Below are 15,711 nucleotides of genomic sequence, written 5' to 3'. Positions count from 1 at the left end.
CCTAGACTCAGCCAGCCTTGTTCTAGCTCGGGCTCTTTCTCTTCAGCAGCCAGACTTGACACTATTTACAGTCAAGTGGAGCGGTTGGCTTTAGTTCTAATTACAGTTGAAGGCAGAGACGGTATGAATGACTTTAAAATATACGTGTGTGTCTGTGTTGCTGTTTATCGTCTCAACATTGCTTTTTTTCATAACTGGGTGATATAGATTGAACAGTATTATCAGCAAATATATCTACAAAGTATTCAAATATTGCCCGATATAGTTCTATTTAATCTCACCACGAAAACTATCATCTTCAGTGTGTACAGATTATCAAACATCATTATTATTACATGTATACGAGTATTTATTTTATTATCTGACAGGAGAATTATGCTTGCTTTATCATTTATCATGCCTCAATGCTTTAACCATCACTGCATACTTATTGTAAGACCACTACCCTGATTATACATCGTGGCAACATCACTATTATTCTTTCCCGCCAAGTGCGATACATAACCAGTTCCAGTTAAGTGGCTGCTGAAGTGACAATGTGGCAGGGTTACTGCCTCTCCACAATTTACAAGAAATTATGGAAAAAGTCTGTCTTCAATGTAACCTGAGATTACTAATAATCTAGTGATTTTAATTAATCACCCTACATTGAAGGGGAAATGATGTCAGGTTGGTCGAACAGAGTCAGAAGGTCTACATTAGACCTCAAATATCTTACCAACCGATTAAAAGAAATTATGGAAAAGACCACTGAGCTGATTAACAGCTCTCAGGGCTGGCCTGAAGATTAGATTTATTTTTACATGGCTAAGAACCAAAGGGTTACCTAGCAACGGGACCTACAGCTAATCCGAACCATTAAGGGGAAATGATGTCAGGTTGGTCAGAAACAAATTCCTCTTGTTCTTCACTGGCCGCTAGATTCGAACTCCTAAACAGAGTGGTAGTCTGCATCTTACCAGCACCGCTTCAGAGTATAGGTCTGTGCTGGCATAAGGCCAGCTTCGTTTAAACAAACCAACAGCCATGTCATGTAGATTTTGAACGTTTAGAGTTGGTTTCCTTGCCTCAGTCAACCTTTCTTTTGAATAAGTTTTGTTAGATTTCCTTGATATATATCATTTGATATTACCTGTTAGTACTTAGACGGGACTCTCTGTTACGATGCGCAATGAAATGACTAAATTTTGCTCCTGAGACCCTCTTGTATCTTAGTTTTATTTTGATTTGTAATAGTGATTTACAAAATTGAGGCCTTTCGACCCTTCAGATAATGAAAAGGGTGAGCTGAAGTGATTATGCAATATGATAAAGAGCCTGAAAATAAAAGAGAAGACGAAGAAGGAGCTAAAGGTGCCACTGGGAGAAAACCCCACTGATGCACTAAGAAATAACAGTTAGATGTGGTGGACAGCAAGATTAAAGACAGGAAGGGGGAACGACGGAAAAGTAAAACGTTAAAAAATGGATAGTGCTAAAGGCCGAAGGGAAACCGCAAACATCCTTTAATACTGTCTAATGTGCGTCTTCATTTTTGTACACAGTGTTCCCTTAAAAATTTTTTCAAGTTGCTGGTACTTACCATGACGCGAAAAAATGGAAGACATTAATTTACGCTGTTTTCCGCTGAGAACCCACAAGGCAGATTTGTCAGAGAACAAATTTAAGTCTGGAAATATAGCTTGGAACCTTAAGCACACAGATGTAGATAGTAACTGTTTAATTTATTGACTGATGATGGTAATACTTATCTGTTCAGTGTTTTGACAACATTAAAGCTAGCACAGTGCATCTGGAAAGTGATGGGACTATGGGGGTTCTATATAAAGATAAGAGGTCTTTACCTTCGTTTAACCTGAGCCGGAGTAACCGTTACCCTTGTGAAGAAATAACCAATACCAATACCAAGAGAGAGAGAGAGAGAGAGAGAGAGAGAGAGAGAGAGAGAGAGAGAGAGAGAAAACAAAGTGTCTTAGACTTGTCGCGTAATGTTAATCAGATTTACTTTCGGTTAAAATGTAAGAAATCAACTCATTGCATGAAAGAGTAACCGGAAAATATAATTCCGTCTCAATGAACTCTTGGTTTCTCAATTCCCAAGTATATTTTATGTTACGGTCCTCTGCAAAGACATAAATTTAGAAACCGGAAACAATAAATAGAATTTCTTTCCGTGATTTGATTCAATCCCAAAAAAACAGACGAGTTCAACGCTTGAGCTGCGAAGAGCCAGGATTTATTTCTGCTCTTTGGTATAACCATCTTCATAAAACAAATATTTTTTTAGAACAAAAGTAGACAGACATATCACCACTCTGGTCATGTACCTTTAAGCGTTTTTTCTTCAGGCTAAAATGTAAGAATTCTGATCTTTCCTAGACAGTGACCCCCAAGGGTTTTCGGGGGTCACTATTTATAGGACTAATATTTCTTGGGGGACATTAGCTTTATGATATTTAGTCCTTTGTTTGTGTTTTTACTGTAATCCCTAACGGGCTTGTACTAAACACGCCGCGAAGGTGGATACATACAAGGTTAAAACCCTTGGGGGTCGCCTTCTAGGAAAGTCTGGAAAGATCCAAGAATTCTACTGGCGACTTTTGCATGAACGCTGTAAAAGACAACAGCCACACGACAACTCAGAATTATGACTTTTCTCTGACCAGGCGCTTTCCGGCAAAGCATTTAAATTTTCTTCTGAATATTGTGGAATTTCGCAACACTCGCTATTTCTCAGCGAATGAAATTGATAGCGAATCAATTTTGCTAATGCGTCAGATATTGCAACTGGAAATCCCATTTTCTTCCACGGCTTTGAAGGCAGACGTCGCTAAAGTCGTCTGTTGCCCGACGCCCCTCACCCTGAAAGCATGTCCCTGTCCAGTCCGACTCTTTTCCTACATTTGGTCGTTTTCGGTATTTGGTGGGACGGTTGCTGTACTTGCATCAGTGTGCATTATAAAACAAGAAACAAAAATGCGCCGAAGTTTCTTAGGCGCTATCGAGTTTGCTGTAGAGCTTATAACCAAGGTCACTGAAAACAGATCAATCTTTTGGTAGTCTCGGTATAATGCTGTATGAGCCGCGGCCCATGAAACTTTAACCACGGCCCTGTGGCGGCATGTCCTATACCGTTGCCAGACGCACAATTATGGCTAACTTTAACCTTAAATAAAATAAGAACTATTAAGTCTAGAGGGCTGCAATTTGGTATGTTTGATGATTGGAGGGTGGATGATCAGCGTACCAATTTGCAGCCCTCTAGCCTCAGTAATTTTAAAATCTGAGGGCGGACAGAAAAAATGCGAACAGCAAAAGTACGGACGGAGAGACAAAGCCATCTCAATAGTTTTCTTTTATAGAGAACTAAATGAGAATGAACACTGTTGGTAGCATTTTTTTTTTTTTTTTTTTACTTTTTTAAGCGATGCAAAAGAACTCTGTTAAACGCACTACTGAGTTCAGCACTAGAAATAGCCAAACTTTACTCAGCATGCATTTAAGGCAAAGGTAAGATAATGTAGGTGGTGCGATAGTAAATATAATTTAGGTGCTGTGATGATAAATCAAACCTTCACCACTAACTGGTTACCTGACAGTCTTTCATCACGGTTGACGGAAGGAATGGGATACATAATTTAGATCTAAGGCAAAGCGCCGGGACCTATGAGACCATTTAGCGCTGAAAGGCGAACAGAGTAAAAAGGCTTTCAAGGTGTAACAGGAGGAAAGCATCGCATCTGCACAGTGAAACAACTGTTTGGAGAAGGTGGAAAGTAAGATGGAAGAAAGAGAATATGAAAGGAGGTACAATAAAAAGGAATAAAAGGGGTTGCAGCTGGCCAAAGGGAGGCTGCAAAGAACCTTAAGTAATGCCTACAGTGCACAGCGTGAGGTGCATTGACGGCACTACCCCTTGCGGGGATTAGGGTTGATGTAGTTCTGAAAGTGTTACAAATGTTGACAGGAATTACATAGCACTGAGAAATACAGTTAAATATTACCATCATAATTTACTATAATTGCATTAGTGTGAATGATTGTTAAACACTCTTAACATGAAATTTGCAATAGTATGCAGCCCTGTGGTCATTTGATGTTGGAACCCTTCTAGTATCACAAAAACGTATATCCTTGCTCAAGAGTCCACTGCCATGTCCCCAGCCATAGATAGTCTGTCCTAGATGCCAAGGAATTGTTAGAGACATCATTTCTAACACATTCTAAGATGTTAGTATCTGTTTGGGACTTTTGCTACTTGTAGCTGGTTAGACAAAGTTCTCCACCTACGCGGCTCTGATGGGACCCGTGATGACAACAATTGCAACTACCATTTCTTCTTTCAACTTGATGTCTGTGTCATCGGAATTTTGATGTGAATATCTTACTTATCGGTGGTGTTAGGCTTTTCTCTAGGACAGACTTTTTCCCATGAAACCCATAGAGTTATTGCATTCGTTTGCAAGATGTTCAATTTATGCCTACATCCTTGGCTTTTAACTTTTTTCCCGTAAACGTTGAGACCACAAACCAATGGAATTCGGACAGTTAAAAGTAGAAGGAATGCCTCTTCTTAATGCCAGTACTCTTCTTTTATAAACTACCTTTTTCAATTATGTGGTCAGGGTATTAGAGGGAACACGTTGCTCATGAATAATTTAGTTCTTATTGAAACGAAAGTCAGAAATTCCCATATACTCAGGTAGTCAATGAATCTCTCTTTATACTCAAGGAACAGATCTTTATGGCATGTCAGTCTAACCTTTTTAGAATTATCATAATAACTAAAGCAATGAATGAAGAATATTGAGAATATCGGTTTTCTACATACCTTGAACTTGTAATTTCTGATTTTTTGTTATTATTATTAATCTATCTAGGAAAGTGATTCAATAATCATTTCCCAATCTACTTTAAATTTTAATTTGGAGCAAGATTATTTGATTTGTAAAAAATTATAAAATTCCCCTGACATGATTTCATAATGCCAGTGTGTTAGTTACGTACTGTGTTCAGACCATGTCTGTAAGGTGAATGGGGATATTCTCAAGGTTGTTATTATTACGATTTCGAAGTATCGGTACTCTGTAGTCCTAAGTCAGGGGTGAGTGAACTGCCCACGCAACATCAAAAAATTGTGTTTATAAAAATCACCATTAAATAAGAATATATTGACGCACATAATCCCACAAGTTTTAAGGCTTGTCTAGGACTCTGATCCAAGTAAGAAATGGTTAACACACGTGCGTATCATATAACAAATCTACTTCTAGACTTAATCCCTACGTACTGTAAAGGGGATATTCGCCTTGCTGAATTTTGCACGAAAATCTGAGGTAAAAAAAAAAAAAAACTCAAAAACGGAGAAAGAAAAATACCCTAACGTGAAACTATTATTATTATTATTATTATTATTATTATTATTATTATTATTATTATTATTATTATTATTACTCAGTAGATGATACCTATTCATATAGAAGATGCCCACAGGGGCCACTGACTTGAAATTCAGGCTTCCTAAGAATTGGGTGTTCATTAGGAAGAAGTAAGAGAAAATGAAGGGAAATACAGAAAGAAGAGATCCCACTTATTAAAAAAGAAAATAATATATATTAATAATTAGATAAAAATGTATTAAAATGCAAGAGGAATAGTATTAGGGTAGTAATACGTTGCATTTTCGCTTGAACTTCTGAAGTTCCAACTACACGACATCCTCTGGGAGGCTAATTCTTAGAGGAATAAAGTGCCTTTAGTGGTGATTTTTTTTTTATTTTTCCAAGGTTCTACATTATTCCGAGCTGTTTCCTGAACCACTTATTGAAAAACGTTATTGAAAGAGTTTTTGTTAGTTTTTCTTGTGTATTTGCACCTTATGTACTTTATTGACAGAATTCTTTGTCCATGGTAACGATTTTAATATTTTCGCCTAAAATAATAATCATTAAGCTTAATTCTAGTAGTGAGCCAGTGGCATTAAAAAAAAAAACCTATGTGGAGTGGATATTTCTTATTAACTTCAGTATTCCATTTAACCAAAAGTAATTTAAAGCCATTTTCCTCTCTTGAATAAAATTTTATCAGCGTTAAATTTGTAAAAAGCCACTGTTTAACCTAATTTCCACTTGGGGCCCATCTTGAATGTTAAATGTAGCGCAAGTTCAACATGAATGTCTTCTATAAGCAGAGTATTTGAAAAATTCATCTATTTATTTTGGCTGTCTAGATTGCTGCAAATGCTGTTATCTATCAGATAATTTCCATTTTATTTTTTAGTTTACTGTTTCGTACTATTATACGAAGCAATGTGAAAAAAACACATAGGCAGAACAAACCTGACACAACGTATGGAGCTGGGTACAGTACATTGTCGCTTTGACGGTGTGTTGAGTGGCTAATGTTAAGAAAGTTTTCCGTACAGTGGGTTCATTCTTGATGCAGCTGTTGAAATGTGAATGTGGGAGGTGAGCACTGTCTTTTTCTGTGGTGCTCTCCTTTGGTTGGGTGGGTCTGCGTTTGTGTTGGGGTTGTTGTGTGTGAGTGCGCATGCGCAAAGTTATGAATAAAATAGCTAGAATAACAAACTTACGCATAGCTTAGAAGAAAAAAAACGTATGGTTACTAATGCTTTTAATAAGAATACCTAATTTATATGGGCGTAAGCACTTAAACGAAATAACTTTTTTTTTTTCTCTCGTTAATATTACATTGAAACATACTGTACACTGTTTAGATCCGATCTCCCTACTTCAAGCGACCGTGAATATACTCAGAACCCCCGAGATCAATAGACATTTTTTATATGTATGCACAAACCAACCAAGAATTTTCCCCTTCCTGTTAAAAGTAATAGAATAGAGATGAACGGGACAAAGAATATATTTGATATTCCTATCATATATGACTCCAAATAACGGAAAGGTTTAATGATAAAACACCTAACGTCAATTCAAGTTGACAAAAACCTTTGAAGGTAGATCTAAACTCCAGCCAACATTATAAACTCCTTGCGAGGCACATACAGAAAATCCATGACCTTTAAAACTCAAGTAAAAAATTCATGACACAATCTCTCTATACCACGGAGATACGTTGCAACAACGGTACAAAACTAAAATGGAAAATATCTCAGTGAAGTCATTGAAAATGTTGAGCAGGTATATGAAGTAGACAAAACAAAATTCAAAACTGTGATCATGATCATAAAGAACGTTAAGTTGTGAACAGCAAAAGGAATGACGCGTTGTGAGGCCGCGTGAGTCGGATGAGTCATAATTCAGCAGTTCACTTTGTGGTTCCTGTGAGTCTAGACTCACCTCTTCTAGTCCTTTACTCTCCGCTCAGACAGTGCGAACAGGGAAGCGAAAAGGGCTGGCGATCATGTTTTCTTTCAGATAGTGAAGTTCCTCTGACGCTAAATTCTTTTCATTCACTACTACATTGCGAGTTAGATATGTTTATTATCTGATAGTGCTAACAGGCGTACGTCCAGTGTCACGGTGTTCGTTTCTTGGCCAGAAAGCAGCAAAATAGAGCAAACATGGCAGAAATTCGTTCCTGACAAGAGAGAAAGTCCGTTGCTCAGTCATCGGGGCGCCATAAGAGCATGGTGTTGCCTTTCAACTTGCTTTTCGTTTACACTAAAGATAGTCGAAAATCTAATCAATTCGGTTACGGATGAGTCTTTTACTATTCATTTATCAGCAAAAGCAACTTGCAATTACGAAGTCCGTTTTCTTTCGCTTCTAAGCCTGGAATAAAGGGCTACACGATTATTGACTTGCTGGCAACTCTAGTTAAAACTCCCCCCGTTGTGACGTCACTGCAGATAACTGGTGACAGAGTCCTGTGGTGTAAACAAAACATCCCAGCTGATTTTTGCACATGTTGCTGGTGGAGTGAAGAAGAAAATAGCAAAGGAAAACTTGCTTAGAAAATGCCTGGCAACCGTAAGTACCTACGTTTATCATTAGCATCTTCAATTCAGGATTAGAATTATGTGAAAATTCGCGCTAGAAAGAATTCAGCATTTGTTCGATTCCCGGAAGATGTCTAAAAAGTCATAAGCACTACCAAACAAAGTTTTAGTGGTATTATTGACAGTGGCACGGAATAAGGGGCATCAGAATACAAACGTCCATGGTAATATATACTATACAAAGTTATAGCATGCTTCTGTGCGAGATTTTTGGGACAGCGTCTGAACGAAGTTATCGACAAACTTCAGTGCAGTGAGCATTTTTTTTTTTCTGCCATCCTTTTGTGTGTGTGTGCGTGTGTGTGTGTGTGTGTGTGGGGAGAAGGGCGTGTCCAGACGAGAGGGCGGGGAAATGATGCTGGATGTTTCGTTAGACCATGTATTTCAAAATACGACCTTTGTTTTCCTCTTAGTTATGGCTTTATCATTCATTTTCAACCCGACTCCTCTATCACCGCCCCCCCCCCCGCCATATAGATTTTGCGCGGCATTCCTACTGTGTAAATGAAATGCACATGAACGCCTGAGTTTGTGTACACCGTTACAATAATCATCTGGTCTATGGTGCATGTAGGCCTAGAACTGTAGACTTCTACTTTGCTGCCCTATCTGATTAACTGGTCCATCTGGTAGTGCACAAGGTAGAAACATACCATCCTAGACCTACGGGCACATACACCCGTTGCTTATCGCACTGATATACACAAACTCAAGCTTTCATGTGAGTTTCATTTACAAAGTAGGATTGCGCGCATATGTGTGTATTACTGTTTTTATATATAATAAAATGCATACTTTTGTCACTGTTCTTTAAACCGACCTTGAGAAAAGCGAGAGTGACGTAGCCACAGGGTAGAGAAGGTCCTGTTCAACGTTCCTTCGTCATCCTCCGAACCGACCCCTTTCACCCATGCCATATCCTGAGCACATTTCTGCGTATGAACTTTTTCCGTGTATTCAGTTCAAAGACGTGCTGAATACTCTTTTGTCGTGAGTAGATTTAGAAGTAACATGTATTAAAGGGAGTTTTAAAGACATCGCATATTTATCTTTTAGTTTATCTTTAGCTTACCATAGTTAGAAGCTCAAATGAGTTTTTCCTATCGAAACAAGTTAAGTATACCTTAGTTTTACCAGACCACTGAGCTGATTAACAGCTCTCCTAGGGTTGGCCCGAAGGATTAGACTTATTTTACGTGGCTAAGAACCAATTGGTTACTTAGCAACGGGACCTATAGTCTTATGTCTGTGTCTACATATGTCTAGCGAAAACTTTACATCTCAGACGTCTACAGAATCTCTGGATCAAATTTAACCAACATTTGACACATGTACGTTTTGAAACGGCTATACAAGAAGTTTGAGATTAAAGTAATAAGATAAATGTGGTGTCCATTTATCGTGGGAAAACACGTGGTAAAATTTTATACCGAAATACATAATGGTTATGAGAATAAATCATGATGCAAAAGGTAGTTCGTCTTGAGTAATTAGAAAGTTTCAAGGAGAAAGTGAAGTGCACGTTCAAATATGCAGACGTGAAGGTTTGATGTTGAAGTGGGGCTTACACCAAGACGTGACATTCTCCTTGGCTGTTTGGAGATGTCAGGGAATGGATAGGTGATATAGGTGAAAAAGTCGTTAATGAGAAAATGTGTTGCCACTGTGATGTGTAGCTGGTGTTAAAGGTGTGAGAGTGTTATGCAGTGATAGTGAAAAGAAACCACAAAGACTGGTGAAAGTATTTAAAGGAGGAGAAAGTTAAAAGTGAGTGTTAGCAAGAGGAAGGTATATCAATTGCCTCACCGTAAGAGTCATGACTTCGATTTCTTTGGGGAAAAGTGATTCGGTCCCGTTTGCTGGAAAATTCAGTGCTTATATTAATTAAGCAAAAGTTACCCGACTTTAGTTGGTCGCAGCCAGCTTTTAATGTACTTAAAAAATTCTTACTTGTCCTTACCGATATATTCCCTTTATTAATGAGAACTTTCTCTGCATATACTTAAACAAATGAATGTGTGTGCTCATGCCTGTCATGCTCAGTGGTAATTTATTTTAATTTTCCTCATACTGATACCTAAATCTATTTTTTAAATGCTTTTTTAAAAGTTATACATCCATAAGGAGATTTTCACTTTACTTTTAATGCTTATATACAAAAGAATTTTCTTCTCTTTTTTATTTCTATTTATTTTATAATATTACTGTAGAGCACAAGATCTGTTGCCACGTAAAATAACCATGAAAATTAATGTGAACTCAGAGAATTTTGAAACGTTGTTTTGGTGATGGAAGCAAATGTGAAAAATTTTTACGTTGTCGAAATTTCCCATTTTCTGAGAAAGGCCATTTAAAAAGTTATGAGGTCTGAGCATCGATAAATAGATACATTTAAACAACAACCGAAAAGCAAGTCAGAATATTATGGCGAACGGGCTGGACGCTTTAGAATAAACTAAAGACAAGTAAGAATATTAAAGCGAATGAGCTGAACGCTTTAGAATAAGCCGTGTGTGTCATAATGCCATCTACTGCTGTTCCTCTATCTTCGATGGCGTCTGTCGCCCGTATTTTAGGGAATGAGAAATGTCGAGGATCAATAGCGCGATTTTCTCAGATGTCTTGGGCTCTCCAGTACATCCTTCTGCATCTTTAATGACTCTGGCAATGCAGTGGACCCACTGTCCTTTGCAGCTGTTTTTATCCGGGTCTTTGTTTGGCTTGGTTCTAGTTTTCAAGGCTACATTGTTTTGATTGCTTTAGTCTAGTTTTTCCAGTACACACACACACATATATACACATATATATAAGAAAAATATCTCTTTTGTAATAAATATACCTTCAAGGGGGAAAAGTTTGTTTATGTATATGTACAAACTGTATGGTATGTTCGTTTGTGGTAATTCCTCACTGGAAAATCTCGTTGGCCAAAGTGCGTTGTTCTAGAAAAAATTACTGTCTCCTATCTTTTCACGCATTCCGTGATGCCCTGAAATCTTTATTTGCTTGATTGAACGTTGCTTTTATGATCCTTTGTCTTTCCTGTCGACAAATTCTTGGCTTAGGTTAGGAACTAAAGTTTTTTTTTTTTTTTACATGTTATTGCCCTCTTCTTCTTCTTCTTCTTCTTCTTCTTCTTCTTCTTCTTCTTCTTCTTCTTCTTCTTCTGAGCAACGTAGCCTCTGAGCGAAATTAATCCACTGACTGTCAGTTATGGTTTATCTCTTCTGAATGTTACTTTTCAGTCTAGGCATTTTTAATGCTTATAGTCCTATAACTATGCACAGATTTAATTCTTTGGTTACAAATGGTCATATTGTTAGTTTTATTAAGGGTCAAGTTGTAGAGTTTCTAGAGTTTGCTTATTTTATGCATGCTTACTTCATTTTTGCTGCCTCTGGAACTGTATATTTGACAGAAAAGGTAAGTGTTTACTGTAGTTTTTTAGATGTTGGCAGCAGAAGAATGCGTATAATAATTGTTATATATATATATATATATATATTTATAGTTATGCTCTGTTCATTGTTCTTCTGTCCTAAGATTACTGTAATATTTTACATATAATCTCATCACAATAACTGTGTTATCATATTCTGTAAGAGCTGAGATCTTTAGTTCAGGGGTCTGTTTAAACCAGAGGCAATCGTAGTGGGTCCTGGGTTTTACTATCTTTTTGGACTTAATTTCAAATACATAATCGGGCTTGCCTCCTATTCAAGCCGACAGTCTTTCTTTCTGAAACTTTTATCACGTTTATTGTTTTAGCCCTTCTTGACCGTTTTGTCTATTTTGTCTTCACACTTCTAAAACTCCATAGTCAGTGTCATAATTTTGATTGCATTTTGTGAAGTATTTACAACCGAAGAGCAGCTTTTCTTTTAAACTCTAGATTATGCATCTTTAACTCCAATGTTGTTACATAACGTTTTATTTAATTACGATTGTTATTTTAACCTGGAAGTGATATTATCATCCTTGATTTTTTCTATCGCACAATAAGAATACTGGAAATCGTTTTGCGGTCATTATAGATTCTACTCTTGTAACCGTAGCATACTATGAGCTTTTGCATCTCTTTAGTTCAGATTATGGAATTTTAACAGTTTGCTTACAACTGGTGTTCTAGTTACGGTCCTTCTTTCCCTAAAGTATATATGCCTTCACTTCATCACTTTAAGGACTTTTCATGGTTTTTGACTCAAGTTTTTCTTCTTTCTCTCTATCTTCTTATATTATTATTAATATTATTATTGTTCTGATCATCATTATTATGCCCAAGGAGACGAAGTTCTCTTTCTTCGGAGGCAGTGTCCAAGATCTCATCTGTTGTGACAAGGACTTGGCACCCGATCTTTGTTGCGTGTCATCCTGAAGGTGGCAGGATATACGCTTTGAGAGGCGTGTGGCCGTCAGACCTTCGTAGGTTTGAGGACATCCCTCAACTGTCCCCTTCTGAAGGTGCCTCTCGGTAACACTGCCTTTTTTTTTTTTTTTTTTTAGCAGTCTCGATTTTCCTGTTCTTGAGTGTGTTAATAGATGATCAAAGTCTGCCACACCAACGATCGTGATGGCGGTGGCATTTCTCATAATAATTCTACGAAGGACGTCATCGTCCAGCAGGAAGTACTTCTCATGCGCAGTTCCCTTTTATAAAAAAAATTTTGATGGTGTTACCTCCATCTAATCGTGATACATTTTTTTCATCCAGTTTATTGACAGATGCGTAGATGGTTTCCATTTTTTTTATGTATTTTACAAGGTCCGGGTCAGTTCAAAGTTAGATTTTTATTTTCTTCAATTTAGAAGGAACATAGTAAGTGCCTTGACAGTCAGGTGGAGATTTCCCAATGTGTTTGTTTTACCTTGACTTAATTGTTTTACGACCATAGATCAATCAGTTTATAAGTCAACCTAATGGAAAACAGCATTAACGGCAATCTTCCCTTTCTGGATTTGCTAGTAACGTAATCAAAAGATTAACACGCCACTTCTCTTGATAATAAACTATCAAACAAAGGCTAATGTATGTATGGAAAAAATGAGTGCCCCTAAAGATACTCGAATAGTGCAATCGATGCCCATGCACGAAGGGCCCTGCCCCTTTGCACGACTCGGCAAGATACGCACCACGAATTGGACCGGATATCGCAAACATTAGTAACAATTCATCGGCTATCGACCATCGTGTTTTGAATGCTATGGCTGCGTTGTGACAGTACCAACCCCTCAGCCAAGAAAGAGTTCCTAGAAAAGTCAAACATTTATAGTACCATTATGCGTCCAAATCATAAGCAAGAAGAGCACGCGAGGGAAACCGTATGATGAAAACTTTAGAATAAAGCTGATCATATTTAACGAGAATAACAAAACCCAAGACTTGGTAAAGCAAAATAACACAAGACCCTTTCAAGAAGACCATAGGAAACATTATGACGTATACCACTTTCATACCCTGTTTGGCTATGACGCCGACTCAGTTACTCTGGAAAGAGTGTTAAAGTAAAAAAAGTGATCTTCTTGCGACCCTCATGGAGGACCAGATTTCAACCATTTAATCTGCAACGCGGAAGAAATTCCTCAAAATATTAGCCATTTTATTCAGCAACACGGATGATGAGTAATCAGAGAAGAAATCCCTCAAAATGTTGAACATCACATTGTGAATCAGATGATTGCCTCCATATATTAAGAAGGCTCTCTTTATCCATAAGCATAAACTCCCCTTTATTACAACCCACTGAACCCCGGCCCTACCCACCCTTTAGGAATGGTATAGAGGTGAGAAATACACACAGAATTTACATAGCTAAGAAAACACAAACTCGATTGCTCAGTGCAGTATCCCGTAGGGGGATAGTACCGTCAGTGCACTTCATGCGGTGCAATGTAGGCATTACTTAAGGTTCTTTGCAGCGTCCCTTCGGCCCCTAGCTGCAACTGTTTTCATTCCTTTTACTGTACCTCTTTTCATATTCTCTTTCTTCCATCTTACTGTCCACCCACCCCTAACAATTGACTCATAGTGCAACTGTGAGGTTTTCCTCCTATTACACCTTTCAAACCATTTCACTGTCAATTTCCGTTTCAACGGTGAATGGCCTTAGTTCCCCAGTGCTTGGTATATGCCTATCAGTACAGTAGGCTATAAGAATGATGAAACCCACTATGAGAGTATCAGCCAGACATCAGCACAAAACCATCAAATCGAGATAGAACCCAAAAATAATATAAAATGTAGACAGGATTCAGCGCGCCTCAAGATTTTGCGCTATATTAACTTCTAGGAATGTACGCTGTGATTCACGCGTAATGATCCTACTTTACCGCCCGCAACCCAAGTCAGCAAGAAACCTCTCTCAGTTCCAAAGACCCTTTCCAGTTACGGCCTGCCCTAATAGCAAGAGCCAGTGCCAGCATGAGGTTAACTTACTTTTTAAAAACAAGAAGAAGGCAGCAGTACGAAATTCATAAACTGTAAACAACAATGCAACGCAAACCAGTCTTCAAATATTTACTTAACATCTACACATTAATATGTATATAAAATTTATATATATATATATATATATATATATATATATATATATATATATATATATATATATATATATATATATATATATGTGTGTGTATATATATATATATATATATTTGTATATATGTGTATATATATATATATATATATATATATATATATATATATATATATATATATATATATATATATATATATATATAATATATATATATACTACAAAATGTACATTCCTGGTGCAGAATATGCCTCACTTGTGTATTTATTTACAAAAATATATTCTTTTCCCCATGTCCCCTATATAGCCACACAGTATTTACCTGGGTTTTCCTTGGCAATTGTGTGAGATCTTTTGGAGTACATCCTAAATTTTTTAGTTCAGGTATCACTGTTTGCTTAGTTACTTATTGTGATCATCCCTAAACGAGAATAAGCGAATAGGTTGTTAGGTTTATATTTATTCTCATGTTATTTTATAAATAAGTGGCTTTGGTTTGGGTGGGTAATTTTTATTTTTTGGCGGTGAAGGGGGCGGGGAGGAAGCGCTATGTGTAATTACAAGTCAGTATAATTGCCACAATTTTATTGTTCCCAGATTATGATACAACTTGGTTGGTGGTCTTCTTTTGTGTGTCCTGATTATTTTCTTTAGGATTTTTTCCTTGCATTAAAATAGCATGTCATTTTACTATTATTATTATTATTATTATTATTATTATTATTATTATTATTATTATTATTGTGGACCTGGTGAAATTTGTCCCCAACGTTTTACTTACCTTGACGTATTTTTCAAGTCCACACGTCAACTTAAAGGTCGGGATTTATCATAGTTTTTTTCTGGACCTGAAAAACCATAAAACACGTATCTAATTCTTCAGAAAATTTGTCAGGGCGTACAACAAAGTTCAGAGTTAATCAGAAGCTTTTAGTGCATGTGTTATTCCACCATTTCTAGTTTGCTAGGTATCCTTTGTTCTTCAAATGTTCCAAAACCTTGCTTTTCTTAAATTCACTCTTTTACCTTTTATCGTTATCTCTAAAATATTTTCTGATTTACAACTCATTTTTTTATTCATTTTTCCTGTGCTGCAATAATTACATCAAATGTAATTGCATTATGTAATGTCACTGTTGAACAATGGTATTTGTCAGAGGATTTAACCTCGTAGGCGATGATGTTATAAATTCA

At 37.0% G+C, this 15,711-nt stretch overlaps 1 protein-coding gene across 1 annotated transcript in view; it reads left to right on the top strand.

Annotated features, from left to right (window-relative positions):
• The first annotated feature begins 7,289 nt into the window (after positions 1-7,289).
• LOC136843845 (uncharacterized) overlaps positions 7,290-15,711 on the top strand; it is a 24,535-nt gene continuing 16,113 nt past the window's right edge. The window contains exon 1 of the mRNA XM_067112665.1: positions 7,290-7,952. The gene's annotated coding sequence lies outside the window, so the exon portion shown is untranslated. The remainder of the gene's footprint in view (positions 7,953-15,711) is intronic.

Source organism: Macrobrachium rosenbergii, chromosome 2 (assembly GCF_040412425.1).
Source record: "Macrobrachium rosenbergii isolate ZJJX-2024 chromosome 2, ASM4041242v1, whole genome shotgun sequence".
Lineage (NCBI taxonomy): Eukaryota > Metazoa > Arthropoda > Malacostraca > Decapoda > Palaemonidae > Macrobrachium > Macrobrachium rosenbergii.
The sequence above is the reverse complement of the archived record's forward strand: the minus strand, read 5'-3'. Positions and strand labels throughout refer to the sequence as shown.